The 16,527-nt window shown below is 39.4% G+C and overlaps 1 protein-coding gene across 3 annotated transcripts in view; it reads left to right on the top strand.

Moving 5' to 3' along the window:
* Positions 1–16,527, top strand: part of CHUK (component of inhibitor of nuclear factor kappa B kinase complex) — a 1,226,492-nt gene that overhangs the window by 15,331 nt on the left and 1,194,634 nt on the right. The window contains exon 1 of one of the 3 annotated variants that reach the window (XM_044056798.1): positions 14,888–14,909. The exons of the other annotated variants lie outside the window; for them this stretch is intronic. The gene's annotated coding sequence lies outside the window, so the exon portion shown is untranslated. Of the gene's footprint in view, positions 1–14,887; positions 14,910–16,527 lie in introns of those variants that run through there. 3 annotated transcript variants of the gene reach the window in all.

Raw genomic sequence — 16,527 nt, forward strand, 5'->3', positions numbered from 1 at the left:
TCACTGTTGAATTAGTTGTTCATTTTTAGTGACACAGCATGGTTTGGTGTGCAGGACATTCTAGTCGCAGCTTGATGTCTGAACTTTAGAACTGGGCAGGCATTGCTGGTTTCAAAACTGTAGTGATTGTGATAATCCATCACTGCACTTTGAGAGAGAGGGTTACTCTTAAGTTAAGGCAAGTGTTTCACATTTTTGTATTTGCAGTTTTAAGCTTGGTGTCGAAGAAACGTATCGACATAACTCTCAACTGTCCAGATTTGTGTAGAATGGCCAGATTTTTTTTGTCTTTTCCTCATAAAATTTGTGCTTTCCTGGAAAATCTCTGCGATGATGTGAGGATATACGTCACTAAATAATGACATACATTTGAATTTCAGACTTCCAATCCTTCAGAAAATGTATGCTAAAACAATCTTAGAAAGTTCCTAGAGTAACAGGATTTGTAAGAGCAATATTTAAAATATGTTCCTATTTTTTGGGGGTTTGTCCTCTCCATTTTGTTGGTCTTTCTCATGATGTCTTTTAGTAAGAGGTTGAGAGGTTATGACATAATCTTAAGTAAAACAACTCCATTCTGATGTGATTTCATATGATAAGTTGTACACTGTGCAATTTTTTTTGTAAAGCGGAGTATATAGTCAGAATTTCTAGGTCTTATTATTAAATTGAAATTGCATTTTGATGATGGGTCTGTTTTACTTATTAACTGACCAGGTGTCAGTGCTCCCAGGTAAGTTTCTCTGTGCCAATATCTGATGTCATGGGTATGATTTTCAGAAGTATTTACTAATACAGAGACAGTGCTGTTTTTTTAACACAAATATGTGCATCCATTATTTTTTCACCTTCAAGATGTAGCATGTTTCGTCCTGTCATAAGATAATCTCTTGATGAGGCTGTTTCAAATTGATTATTTTTATACTTATGAATTCCTTAATCAGTATTGTACTGAGTATTCGTTGCATATATTTGTTTTGTGTGATGGAGGTATGATTCAGGTTTAAGATTTTACTAATTAGATTGACAACAATGGGTTTGGTTTGAAGATTAAGGGAATCTTTATGATGGAAATACATTATTTGACTGTGACATTGTTGGTAAAGAGCAATAAAATCCACTCTAGATTAGATTATATTCAAGTCTCATGCTAGCAATGAGTATTTACATACTTCGTTTCCACCACTTCCATTTAATGGACTCTTTGGTTATAGTAGTTATTATGCCTTTTACAAATGTTGCAGTGTTACTTTCAGCTTCTGATATTGGTCAGTAACAAGATTTCTGGACAGCATACTAGCAATGTTTTTTGCCTGATATGTATTGCCTTGGCGTTTAACATTTCTACAGATAATTTAACAGTTATTGCCACTTTAACTAGATTGGTGAAAAGAGTAGAACTAGTGGTTTCTGGGCATTTTAGAACATGAAAGACTCGAAGCCTAATAAATATCTTTAGAAATTTGTGTCCACACACTTGTAATGTATTCTTTTAAATCTGCAACTATTTCTGTTTTGCATCTGTTAACATTCTGCAGCAATAAATTATATGACATGACATTTCTTTATTTAATGGGGGTAATACCACCTAGGCCGTAGCTACTTGCATCTGCACTGACTCTTAGTTTAGCATCATCATACTATGCTAGCAGTGGAGCAGTTGTCAGCAATGCTTTTATTTTGCGTTTTATTTTGCATGCATTATCGTAGTATTTAAATTAGTATTTTTCCTTTTTTATATTTATGCTATTGCAATTTGTTTTCCTTTCTCTACAGTTAGATTAACTTTGGGGTGTATCGTTTGAGTCATTTCTACATCATCCATCCCAACCGTAATTCTCTCACTTATTTGCTCTTTGTTACCATTAAAACTGCCAGTTTCTGTCAGTTCATATGTCATCTCACAAATATGTCATCCCAGACACACAGCCAGGGATGTTATCTGGTCTCATGGATGCTGTATTCTTGACATTGGACAATGCCGCTGCAACCTGGGCTGCAGTAATGCTGGGTGCCTGGCAGTCTTCCGCTATTGCGAGTAGTCCTTTGGGTGGTTAGAGGGCTAAAGCTGGCAGTGAATCTGTCTGCCAGTATTTTTGCAATAACTGGTTTTGTTATAGGAGGTACCATTGTGCAGTAGCTCAGACCAAATCTGGGTATTGCCGTGGTGGTTGTTGGTATAGCTGTAGAGGGCTTTGTAATTTGTTTTTAGTGTCTGATCCAAATCTGCCTTCATAGATGACTTTAGAGGATTTGCTTGGGTATCTCAAGTTTTTGTTGAGGCTAATAAGTGAGTTTTCTGCACCAGTTTCTTCCTTCTGTTGTAGAGTTTATTAATGGCTGGTGACCATCTTGGTTCTGTTGGGTATGGCTAGTTCCATGCATTTGTGTACATGTTCATACAATGCTTTGCTGTATGATTAAGCTGTCATGCAGCTATTTTCCACTGGCATGGGTGCCATAAAGTCAGCCACCTGTACCCAGTTTCAGTATTACCCCGGGGAATGTCTATAACCATGATTTCAATTGTCTTGTCAGTGTTTTATTTTCATAATGGTTAGCATGATTTTTTACTTGCTGAAACTTGAAAAGTCATGGGGGGGGGGCATGTAGATACCTCTTGTATGCTGTATAGAAAATGGCTACACTACCTGCTTTTTTTTCTCTGTCTAATCAGGAAATATTATGGCTTGCTGGGGAACATTTCTGTGGCAACTCTGATGTCTGGAGTGTGTAGTCCTATCCATGTATGCATGCAAGACATTCTGTTATACTGAATTTGTAAGGTGGTACAGTGTATTTGTACGCCATGATGGGAGTGTGTCAGGTGTTCATGATAAAAGAGCTGATGGGGAATGTCTGTAACCATGATTTCAATAGTCTTGTGAGTGTGTAGTTTTAATAAGAGCAGCATGATTTTTTAGTTACTGAAAGTTGAGAGGTCATGGGGGGGCATGTAGATACCTAGTGTATGCTTTATAGAAAAGAGCTACACCACCACAATACAGAGTTTGTAAGGTGGTACAGTGTATATGTAGGCCATATTGGGACAGTGTGAGGTGTTCATGATAAAGGAGCTGATGGTGATATGTGTCTTATGTGTATATGCTGCATTCTGCCTGGGTTTAGGCGTTTATCAACTCTCCCTTCTGTGGTTATGGAGAAACAGTGGTCCACGCAGTGTTCTTTGTAACGTATGTTATGGTTAACACCTAATTGGTGAACAAATGCATGTGGCTTTGGATAAATGTTCTTGCCCTCCACGCAGTCTGCCTGCTTTTCACCTACATTACACTCACAATCACAAACAAAATCGCCACTAATTCTAAGGACAACCACAAAGCATTCTGTAGCTATGTCAAGAATCTCTGTGGCAACACCCAGATCTGCTCTGAGTTACAGCACAACGGCATGAAAATTACAGAACCAACTGATATTGCCAAAATTCTGGCAGGTTCAGTGCTAACTTTACCCCCCCTCACCCCCTAAAAGGCCCATATCTATACAGGAAGAATGCAGAGTCCCTGTAATCGCAACTACGCAGGTAAAAGCTGCACACTCTAAAGCCAAAAACACAGCATCCATGGGGCGAGACAACATCCCAGGCTGCGTTTTACACGAACATCAGAACGAACTGGCTCACCACTTAAGCACCATGTTCAATAATAGCATAGCATCAGGCTTTGTGCCCACTGAATGGCGCACAGCAACAGTTATTCAACTCCGCAAAGGGGGAGCCACCACTGATCCCAGGAACTATCGACATATTAGCCTGACGAGCCTGGTCTGCAAGGTCATGGAACATATCATCATGGAACCCATAAACAAAGACATTGGTAACCGCCAAACTCTGGATCCCACCCAGTTCGGGTTTGTGCAAGGCAGATCATGCCTCCTGAACCGAATCAACTTCTTTGAGGCAGTCACCAAAGCCGTAGATGAGGGTAAGGTGGTTCACACAGCCTATCTTGACCTCGCCAAGGCTTTCAACACCATCCCCCATTCTGGAACTATAGCTAAACTCACTAAACTAGGCATAAATCCCTACGTCACAAGATTGGTTGCCAACTGGCTCACTGACCGAACCCACAATGTAAATGTTGCAGACTCCAAATCTGACCTCAAGGCAGTGTCAAGTGGAGTACCACAGGGTTCCGTCCTGGGACCTCTCCTGTTTAGTATCTACGTCTCTGAAGTACAGGCCAACACAGAAGGCCTCTGGCTAATGAAGTTCGCAGATGACTGCAAACTAGGAGCCATAGTCAAGTCCCCAAATGATGTGGACATCCTACAGAAGGGCCACTCTGAGACAGATGCCTTGTGTAGAGCCATTGCCTCAAGCCTATTGCTAAAAAGTGCAGTGTCATCCCCTTTGGTAAAAACTCTGTACCCATGAACTACCACATAGGCAGCAATCTACTTAACACCGAATGTGTGATAAGAGACCTTGGGACCCAGGTGGGCAGTAGTCTCTCCTTTGATAGTCACATCGCAACAGTAGTCCGGAAGTCTTTCTGTGTGGCACACCTCATCATAAAAGGGTTCTCATCCAGGAAAAAAGAGGTCATTGTTCCCCTCTACTCTACACTCATTAGACCCATTATAGAGTACAACGCCCCTTTTGGAATGTACCTCACAAGACATCTGCAGCAACTGGAAAGGCCACAGAAGTACCTCACAAAGAGGATTACTGGCCTCAAACAAATGCCCTCACTGACTGCCTCAAAAAATCTCTAGCTTTACTCTGTAGCATATCGCCTACTCCGAGGTGATCTCTGCCTAACATATAAAGCTATGTCAAACCCAGAGCTGTTGCACATGTTACACCTAAAGAAATCCCAATCCCTCCGAGCTACACGCTCTAGGGACCAAAACCTTGTCACCACAATAAACAGGACATGCTGGAGGGATAGATTCCTGTCCCAGAGACTTCCCAAACTCTGAAACAGGCTACCCATCTATGTCGAGCAAAGTTCTTCATTAGCACTCTTCAAGAAAAATCTTTGAGTGGATGGGAAATAGGAAATGCACCCCGGGGATCAATTCTGTGTCTCTGCTCGACAGTGGCACAGGAAAATAACTTTCTTGGGTGGCGTAAGCCAGGGAACCTTGTTGGCTAGGCTTACGTAGGCCCTTAGGCCGATAGCCTAGTACCTACCTATGAACCTGTAAGGCGAATTATCCAGAAATGGCTGCAGTCCTTGGGGTCAGTCGAATCCCCAACTGTGGCAAAGTTGTTTTTTGCAGTCAAAACTGATTGGCCCTGACCAACAGGCATTGATGGATCAATCAAAGTTGAAATTACCATTTGCCATTCAATTCTACAGATTGCAAGCAAAGTATCCCAATGAGGTGGTCAGACATGAATCTGAATTCTGCTGCCCAACTTGTGTACTCTGTGGGACAACAAAATCCATGTGTCAGGTTATATAGTACTGACACATACCTAGGGAAAGGTCATTACAGCGCCAAGACCATGTGTCTTCTGACTTGCAGGCAGGGCTGATATATGACTGGCGGGTGTGAAATGGAAGTGACATTGAGGTCATCCGATCTATATAGAACAGATGACAAACTTGATTCGCAGAGGTTGTCCTCAACAAACGTTGTCATCAGAAGACCCTACTTTTGGCTTATTATTTAACGAGAAATGGCAGCAAGCAGATTAGGTTCCAGGCAAGGTTCATGTGGCACACCACCCCATATTGGCCTGCAGGAGAAGGTGGATTGTCGTAGTTGGACTCTTAGGTGTTAGAGTGAGACAGTCACCTCGCACATAATTGCCGGCTTACCTGTTTGATGCCACGATTGGTGGTGGCTAATGACAGGAGACCTGCAAAAATGTATGTAGGCTGCACAGAGTGAGGTATAAGACACGCTGCATGGGTGTTGAAAAAAAAAATAAGCTTGCTGAAATGGACACAGTCCCCAGGTTTCCCAGTCATTACACTATGACTACACAAAGTTGTTACCAAACAGCCAGAGAATCATGGAAATTTATATACAGGAAAAAATCTTTATTAATTACATCTGGTAACAGGTCATGTTACATTTCAATATGTTCATTATGTTTACTACTCGTGTAGTAACACCAATGTTTGGAAACACAGAAATTTGGTATGCATACTTGTACATTCTGCACGTCAAATGATGCTTAAGTGGTGTATCGCTTGCATACTCCTCTGTTGTATTTGCACCAGATACTGCTAGTGTGCATTGCGGGAATAGAAAGATTAAAACATTACAAGGTATCCGAGGTGGCAGTGCAACATATTCGTAGTGGCTTAGCATGAGAGGTAGCTCTAAGCAAGCACCATGTGAAAGCTGAACAAGCACCTAGAATAATTCATTTAAGCTTCCACACCTTAAGTCTGAAAATGAATTCACATACTCGCATGAACAGGAGTAGCTGCATATTGATGGATAAAGGTGTATGGGCATGTCATGTGGTTACTACACTGCAAAATTGGTATGTAATGGTGGGGATATTTGGAAGGCATGAGCAAGCGCACCAGTATATTAAAGCCATAGCACCAATTGCACTGGAGGCTGGCAAATAGATTTAGTAATGGATTTTGTTCATGCACAAATATTTCAAAAGTGATTCTTTGCAGTGACATCCATTATCTGATTCAAGGTAAATTAACCTTGATGTCCTTTTAATTTTGTTGCCTCACAGCAAGAGGTTCTCCCGTTCGATTCTCTGCTGGAGTGCGGGGAGTGCCTTCTGTGTTGTCTGCATGTCCTCCCTGCAGTTGGGTGGGCGTTCAAAAGACTTGCGTAAATGGGCATGTCTTTGTTGAAGGTTGGACATCAAGCTGGCACCTCGGCGTTCATGAAAATCTACTGCCAATCATTAGCAGACTGGAGTTCTGCTGTGGCAACCCCTAACGGGGAAAAGCCGAAAGACAAACAACAACAATTTTGTGATAATTGACTTCTGGACACAAGGAAAAGGAAGGGGAAATATAGCAATGTGGTTTGTATGCACAAAGAGAAATCCAGGGATACTGCAACAGTTTTTTTTTTTTTTTTTTGCAAACCAGCCAGTGGAGTAAAAACATATGTAGGCAAACACTGCATACCAACACACTTTGCACATGTAAATCTCAATTTTTAACAAGGTGGAAGCATGAAGTGATACCTTAACACTTAAATTAATATGGATCTAAACTGGTTCATAGTCTAAATGTTTTATTCTTTAGCTACTTGGTTCAAGACCTTACAGGAGTTGCTACATAAACTGGATGTGCATGAAGTCAGGTAAGGCCATGGCTATAGTGCAGCAAAAAAAAATGTCCCCTCTAACAAAGGAAATGTTAGAGCAAAGATTAAATTACACGAGTCAAGCACCCTGCTGAGATCTGCCAATCAATGGAATTACTAGGTCAAATTACCCTCAGAACTTTGACAACTAGGGAAGCTAAGTGTTACAGGGGAGGGGAGAAGTAAATGAACTGGAATTCATCGTCTCACAAATTAGTGCCATTTAAACTAAATTTAGAAAAAAATGTAGCAGTAAACAGCACTTTGAGTGTGTTCTGTGACATTTGCACTGTTTCTGTTTTAAGTAGTCATTCAGCAGCAGGGAATGTTACTTGCACTGTTCTGTTTTACTCAGTACTATGTACACATGCAACATCTATGAAATGACAGGAGCTTTAGGCAAACGGACTAACGGAGGCCTGCATGATCTAACATTTTTGAGGCAAACGATTATTTCTGGGATACTGAATGGCAACCTGATTTATCCAAACCACGTCAAAATGCTAGCCTCCATGTGGTCAGAGTCTGGAATTACAAACAAAAATATTTAAAATCCTGTAAATAATCCCAGAGTGCTGTTAAAGTGTAGGAAACATCATGCCATGATGAATTAAACATGTTTTTGAGTATGTGGGTGTGGTACTCCTTTAATGGGTTTATTGTACCTGTTTGGAACCTGTATGAGTTGTTTAAAGTTGCAGAGGTTGATTCTTGCAGAGGGAGTGTTAGATGCAATTTTGAGAAGCCTTAGGATTTCACACCGTATGTTGATGGATATCCAGGGTAATGCATCTTCAGTAATGTAGATGTTCTCTCTTGCAGGGATATGTAGTGCAATAAAATATAGGCTGATATGTGAGTTAAGTTTAAAGAAGAGAAAAAAAATTTCTGCATTGTTTAAATTGTGGATGGTTGTGCTGATTCCAAGAGGTGTTTAGACAATTAGGATATATAATGGCTACTCCACCTGCCTTTTTGTCTATGCGATTAACTCTGTGTACTATATCCTGGCTGAAGAATTTCAGTGTCTTTGAGAGTGGCTTTTAACTGGGTTTCGGTAGTTACTAGTATGTCAAGGTTATAGTGTGATGTGAAAGTCAACAACTTTTGTCAATGCTCCTGACGTTAATATTAATGAATTTTAACAATTTATTATTTTTATCTTTTACTGTTATTGAGATGATGTTGGCTGGAGGGGTGGGTAGTAATTGGGGTCGGGTCTTGAACTGGGCTAGGGTCAGGGTGGATGTCTCTCAGAGTTGTAAAAAACTTGGGAAATAGTAATAGGGAAACAACATTTTGATTTTGTTTTTGTTCATGGTGTGTAGTGTAGTCTGTTGTTTTAGGATGATTTGTTTGAAGAAAAGGGGATGAAAAGTTATGTACAAATGAGCTATGATAGCAGATGCTGTGGTGTTAATACTTGGAGTGTTGGGGAGTTGGGTATATAGTTGGTATACAGAGTTTTGTGATGGCATTTAAGCTTTCTGAGTATGAGGAGTACGAGTTGTGCTATGTGCATGAGCATGGTGTCAAGGGGACAAAGTGCTAGTAAAGAGGCTGGTGCTGAAAGAAAGATACAATGGTATATTCTGTGTTGTAAGTCTTTGTTGGCTGTGTATGAAATAAGGTTATTTTAGTAACATGCATAGAGATGTAGAGCTGTGTAGAGTGAGTTAGTATTGTAGTGGTATGTTAGTATTGTAGTGGTATATGTAGAAATACAAGAAGGTGGAAAATTGTAATGAAAAGTGAGGGTCCTGTATGTAAGGAGGGATGATACTTAGAAGGAAGATGGGAGTTTTGTGGTGTGCCGAGTAAATAGATTGATGTTTTATGCTTGATTTTGTGTAGGTAAAAAAATGTAGATGTAGGGGTGGGTAGGAATTGGGGTAGGGTATTGGGGGGATGAAGACAACAATATAGCAAGGACAAATTGAGCTGGGTTTTCTGGCAACTTAGTTTTTGTTGTTGCATTTAAACCAGCAGACAAAGGTAAGGAAGCGGAAGATAAATGTTCCCATCGGACAAAAGTAAAGAAGAAAAGAAAATTTTTCCAATTTCCAAGGCACTGTAATGGTGGAAAGGCCTCTAACTAGGTTGAGAAAACAGGGCATGTTCGATTGAAGTGACAAGAGTTTGAGAGGCACACTTCGGTTGGCATAGGCAGGGGTTAAAGTTAGTGTGGGTTTAAGGGGAGTTCCCTTCTCTGATGGTTTTCCATTAAATCAGTGAGGTAGAATGTGTAGGGATAGATGACATGTTATTTTTACTCTGCTTTAAAGTGAGTAGCAGCATTACATTTTATTTTTATGGGTGCAAAGTTAACAGCATTTTGGAACTATATTATGTTTTCTTAGAGTTGCAGCTATGTTATACACTCCTGGTTATATGAAACCTCTTTTTTATAGTTAAATCAAACCGTCTCTTAAACTTCATCTGAAGTTTGAATTATTTATGCCTACTATAAGTCTTTCTCCAAAAGCTGAAAGTGGGGCCTGTCGGGTGAAAGTACATATGAAAGCATATGGCTTGCTTAATCAGCAACAACATAGTTTTACTAAAGAACTTTGTGTTTTGAGCAATTTCTGCTCTCTTTCTCACCGATACCATCCTAAGAACTGTGGATAATGGATATTTACCAAGGGTATTTTATTAGACCCCCTCAAAAGCATTGATTTCAGTACATCATAAGAAGCGAATGTCATTGCTTGATTTTTTTTTTTTTTTTTTTTTTTTTATGAATCTGAGGAACAAGATTAATTAGGATAAACATTGATCACTCCCATTTTGAACTGCTCCCTGTGAAAAGAGGTGTTCTTTATGGACCACTCATAGGCCCTTAACTCTGTTTTGTTTCTAAACTCTCTGTTCATTTAACCAAGGCAAATGTTGTTCTGCACACAAATTACCTGAGGTGTCACACTAAGAAGTAAAAACCGTATAAACCATCTAGTAATCTCATACAGGTTTGTAATGGGGAAACAAGACATTGGGTTAAGTCTTCAAAAACACTATTCTGTTTTGGGACAGCTCTTTGGAATTAAGCAGCCCAGAGGTGACATCTTTTCAGTCTGATCAAGATCACAGGTGTGCTGAAGTGTGACTAGAAGCATTTTTCATGTCTATGCAACATAAAGGTAGTACAGAAGATTAATACCCTACTGTTAAACTGCCGTAGAATGTCTGTCTACAGTCTTGTGTAAAGAAACCAGACTGAGTAGCCACAGTAGTCTTAGTGCATACTCTGCTGTAGGAAGGATCTGTTATTTCTGTGACTTTGGTTGAGCATCTTAAAAAATCTCTAAGTCCAAAACAACATAGGTAGATTTGCACCTGGAGTACAGCACCACTGTGACATTTAACTATTCTTCTGTAAAACTGATTCACAAACTGAGCATTTTTGATTATTTTAGTTCTTTAAATATTACTTGCATTAAAATCATGTACTAGCCCACTTAAATCCAGACTGACAAGTTTCCAGAACTTTGGAATCTTCCATTCCACTCACTTCAGTGTTCTAAAGCCTTCTAATTTACAGGGATCACAAGCCTAGTTAGAATTTTGTCCCAAGTAAAAAAAAAAAAAAAATGTTAAGCATTCCCACTGCATCACTACCCTTAGGCTGTATGAGTTCTTTCCCACATAGGAAACAACAACCGGCCAGTTTCAAAAAGCTGTAGCTTGGCCCCCCTCCCCCCCCCAACTCCTCTAGTCTGACTGCTGATTTTCCTTCTTGGGATTAGCCAGAGTGCATCTTTCTTTAGTACTTTCTGACCATCTCGAGAAGAAGTATCTCTCTGGCTTCACAGGAACAGTGGTCAGCTAAGAGCGTCATTTTATGGCAGATAATTTCCCATTGGGTAATCCCTCCACTCAGGAAGTATTAACATAAAAATTAGATAAAATGCTTTTTTGACTAAAAGCAGTGTTTCCCTTTTAAGAAACTTTGCATTTTTCACAGTTGTGGATGTTTTCTGTTGGAGTCAATATTTTTAGCGTAGACTGTTTTTTATTAAGGTATCTGTGGCTAATTTTGTGAAAAATTCTGTACTGTTTATGTAAATGTTTTTGAACTTTGTGGGACTAAAATGTTTATGGAGGAACAAGCAGGAAATTAGTGTCAGTGTAATGCTTTTATTCACTTCTTGACAACCTGCCTACCATTGTGATTCTGGCTGTGTGTTTCTGTGTTTGAATAGTACAGACTGGGGAATTCTGTTCTACTTTCCCTTTTTATAAACTAAGGGACTGGGGAAAGCGTTGAGTGTAAGCGTGCCACTTGTGAGCAGTTAGTGAAAACTTAACTTGTCTTCTGACCAACTTGCTGCAGCTACACTTACTGCTTTTGTTGCTTCTTTCCCAGTTGCATTACTGTGATCTGGTTGGCTCTTCTCCTGCAGTACCTAGAACAAAGTCACTTAACAGGGAGTTTTTACCACTGTTATGGACTCTGTGCCTCAGCTGATAATGGGTGAACCTGCAGTGACCATTGGTGGTTCTCCTCTGGCTTCCTCTGTTGTCCTTTTGGCTGGCATGAACCATGGGTCAATCACTTCCTATTTAGCTCTTGCCATGCCCAATACAGGCATGGGAAAACTATCTTTTTTCTGGATCCGGGAGATTCTCCAGGATACCTTACTCAGAGTAACAGGGGCAAAGAACATTAGACTGGCCACACATAGCAACTTTGATTCAGTCCTCTTCTGCTGGAAAGCCTGTTAAACTTTGGTTTTTTCCTTTTTGTTTCTTTGTTGATGAAGTTGTTAATGTTAAAGATGAGCTCCTTGTCTTGGCTAGACTTGCATTACAGGCAGTAAATCTTGGTACACACAAACCTTTGCAGATGGGCGTTCCCTGAGGAAATGGTGTCTGACGATACTGATTTTTAATGGAGGGGGCTTCTTCTCCTGTAGATTCCCAAGTCCAACTATCTGTGAGGACAACTTTAATTCTTATCCTGCTGTGGAGGACTTTTGTTTTAATCAGACTATTACCAGAATGAATGAGGTATTTTTATGGTAAAGTATCGTTCCCACTGAACTGAGAAGATATTATAATAGGTTGCAAATGGATATACCTCATTCCTCTGCCAGCCCTGGAGGATGTGTTGAATGCTTATGTGCTTATCCTGATATCCATCAGTCTGGGTTTTTAAAAAGAAGAAAAAAAAAAAAAAAAAGGTGCTCAGTACCAACCCGTTACCTGGTGGTAAGTCAGTAAAATGTTGGACAGTATAGGTAAGAGAATGTTTTCATCCACTTTTTGAAGAATTATGAATTACCAGACATGTAGAAATTTATGCTAGGCCATATGGACAGTGAGGAAAATAAAATAAAATAATAAAATACTCTTCCTAAAGAAGAAAGCTCTGTTTTGAACTAGACTGTTTCTACCCTTTCTCCGGTTATGTAAACGTTTTGAAGAGTGTATGATTGTGCAGATGCTGTGTTTAGGGCTACTGCTATAACATTCAAAATATTTGCTTTTGTACCTAACTAAATGTTTTCTGATGAGGTGAAGTCTGAAATATTGGAGTCATCTTTTGATAAGGAGGTTTTGTTTGGCATTTTTGCTACCCATGTTCTCATACAAATAAAGGGAAATTTAAAACATGGAGTTTGGTATTTCCTATACTACAGTACAAATCTTACAGGTCTTCCTCTTACACATAAAGCAAGAGAAATCCTTTTCTGACCGACGAAATGCAAAGAAAAAAAAAAAGATGCCCGGGGGGGGTTAACTACAATAAAAAATGGTGGTCTTGTCAGAAGACTGACATCAACACAGAATGAATATGCCATCCAGCAGTCTTTACCCTTTTTTCCCTCTCCCCAGCCAATATCCCTACAAATCTGTCCAAAAACTGTCACTCAACATTCCCTTTTGGCAAAACATTGTTTCAGACTCCTGAATGTTGTGGTGCAGGAGGGTTACAGATGGCGTTGAATACAAAAGCCTTCTTTCAGGAAAATACCTCCCCACCCTCCATACAAACATCATTTTTTCTTCAGTGTTTACACAGCCATGAAATCCTATAACCAATGCAGTTAAGTCAAAGGGGCAAAGGCTTCTATTGCAGAATGTTTTGGATACTAAAGAAAGAGGCCTTTTGGAGAATAGTACTGGATCTATTGTTTCAAATCTGTACGTGAAAGCTCCAAAGTTCAAAATTGACTTTGCAGAACTTGTTTTCATGTTTCAAATGAATTACTTGGTAATTCTAGACATAAAAGATGCTTACTGTCATGTTCGCATAGCAATAAGATTCAAGAAATTAATGATGATCTCTGTTTTCTGGGTCACAATATCCGTTCTCTGCATTACTTTTTAGTTTATCCACAGCTCCAGGGGTAGCAAACCCCATTCATAGCTTATTGTAAACTGAATGGCATTGCGATCTTTCCTTAGACAACTTGTTTTTATTTGCAGAGCCTTTATCCAGTAGTAAAGCGTCATTTAACATGGGTTATTTCTGTCTTGACCAATCTGGGTTTCCAGAGAAATATTGCAAAATCCTTCTTGACTCAGTCTCCCAGAATTTTGTTTCTGGTGTGTCTTTTATAGATTCTTATATTCAGTAGTTTTTCACACAAGACAGGGTGGATCTTTATCTAGAATATTTCCTGATATTCTCTAGTCAGTCTCTGACTTGAACAAGAGAATTTCTCAGGATCATAGAGTTCATGGCTTCTAAGATTCTTACAGTACCTCTTGCCAGATTACACTTGAGAAAGATGCAATGGTTTCTAAAACACACATGGCCTCAGCATTTGCATTCTCTGAGGTATAAAAGTATAGTTTGGGGTTTAATAAAAAGGGAACTTTATTGGTAGAAACAACAAATTCAACTGAATCCAAGTTTGCCCTTCTCTCCTCATACCCCAAGCCAATCTGTCGCCACAGACAAGTCAGATTTTTCTTGGGGAGCAGTTTTCAAAAGAGTAAGGCCTGTGGAATCCTTCAGACAAACCAAAGCACATCAAGTTATGGAGCACTGCCAATATCTCTTGTAAGTTGAAGTCTCCCCATCGCCTTTGGTCTCCAAGGTGTTAGTGGAAATCGTAGAAATGCATAAAGGAAATTTCCTTCCAAGGCTGGATAGGCTTTGGTATTAAACCCATATAGCCAAAGGGCTGCTGCAGCAGTAGAAATGATGACCATATTACAGTCGAGTAAGTTGCACTTGCCCATAACAGTTTGAATTCCTCACTGATGCAGGAGCCACACCCACCCTCCACCCCGCTGTTGTATATAGTTGTAGATGGGATATAAAATAGGTCTGTGTTTGTTTATACGTTTTATTGATAATGGTTATTTCGGGGTGCTTTGGCTCTTCTGACACTGCGTGGACTAAAAATTCCTGATGAATTCACTCTGACTGTTGTTTCCTCTTTGAAATTAGCCAGTTAACAGTTAGAGTGGAGGAGTGGGAGGGACCAGAGCTTTGTGAAGCTGGTTGGTGTTTTTTAATAGGCAGGAAATAACCCATGTAACCTAAAGGTTAAGTTCCTGCAGTAGTGAGGAATTTGAACACCTACTGTTCCTTTACGTATTTTCACTCTGTAGAAGTGCAGCTTTCACTGCTGTACTTTCCAACCATAAGACTGTAAGGAAGGCTGAAAAAATGTTTGAGTGTATATGTAAGTGCAGTGTAAAATATACTTGCCTTTCCTGTAAAGATTTAGATATCCAGATGTAATTGTGGTTATGGTCTATGTCATCAGCTGGCATTTGCTTAAAATTTTTAATTGTCTTTAGCTTGCTCACACTGTATTTTGTCTTGAACTGCCAAATACGGTGTATTGTCTTTTTGTTCTGATTTTGGCATTAACTAGATTTTCATAAGCATTTTATGGTATCATAACCTCACATAGAGTTGTCATCACATGTTTTGGAATGTTTATATTAGTGGTCTTGGTTTTAAAAACATTTTTTCATCAGTGTCTGTCTTGAGGACTGAACGCTTCCTTTCGTAGAATGCAGTAGTGTTTTGTTCTCTCTTAAGAAGAATTTTATATATATTTTTTCCAGGCCATTCTTTTTATTGCAAATTATTTTTGAAGCTTTGTCTAGAGCACGCATGCATCTTTCAGCAGTATTAACTGGGACCACAGAAGTGCAATCACCATGTGTCCAAAACCTGTATCTTTAGCAATGTTTGAAAGTTGCGTTTCAGTAATAGGTCTAGTATCAATTCTGAGTAACTTTGATATGTTTGATACTGTGCGTGGCAGGAATGACTTTAATAGTAGATGTGCTGACAGCTAAGCTAGATCACTTAGTTACTGAGCATATGCTACATGTACTCGCAGAAAAACATCTCTTAATAATCATTGATACAAGACCACAAATGGCTACCTTCAGTTCTCCTCACTGTTGTGCTGTTGTCATGACAGGAAATGAGCTTTTGCTTTGTGCATTTACTTGGTAAATTAGGCAATTGTGAGGTGTGGCTTCAGTGCCTGTGTTAGTGTGGAAACCATACTTTCTGTTTCAACAATGCTTTTGTTTTCACCAGTCTGTCTTACTTAATGTGTAAGTTTGCATGCTTTTTTCCATGTGTTTAAGTATTTTTAATCTTGTTCCTCTTAGAATTACTTTACCATCAGCTTAAAGTACAAGATCATGCTGTCAGTTAACAAACATCATCAAACTGGAAGTGTATGTTGCTTCATCTCCTTCATCTCTCTTTTTTAATACCTATGTCACATGACAGTTTACCATCTGTTAAGCTGGGGTCTTCACTTGTCTGAATGTTTTACAGGATAATGATTTTGGAACTGTATTATGTGTTGTATTCTTCTGCCTTTTTAGGTTATCTGCTGTTTTCACATTCATTATTGTTAGAGCATCTGGAGATGAAAAGTAGAAATTAATGGATAGACTGCAGGTGTAGTATAGCATGTATGCATTGCCTTTGACAGAGTAGGAATAGGGCTTTAATTATAAGTGAACATCTCTGTACTTTTAGAGATTGCTTTGGTCATGGATTATGTTAAATGACTTTCGCTGGTGTGTGATAGGTTGAGGCTGATCTTGATCCTATGTCCATGTAAACACAGATAAACTGTTCACAACTCTACGCTGTTGCCCCTGCCTCTATATGTTAGAGTTTGAGACCAATGTTTGTGTCTTTCTGCTTGCGTATGTTTGAGACTTTGTGATCATAGTCTTCCTCCTCCTCTCACACCCCACCACTAACTACTATTTCTTCCTCTGTTCATTTATCTTCCTGCTCCTTTCCATAATTTTCTCCTT

Source organism: Protopterus annectens, chromosome 14.part0, assembly GCF_019279795.1.
Source record: "Protopterus annectens isolate FY-2018-M chromosome 14.part0, PAN1.0, whole genome shotgun sequence".
NCBI classification, from domain to species: domain Eukaryota; kingdom Metazoa; phylum Chordata; order Ceratodontiformes; family Protopteridae; genus Protopterus; species Protopterus annectens.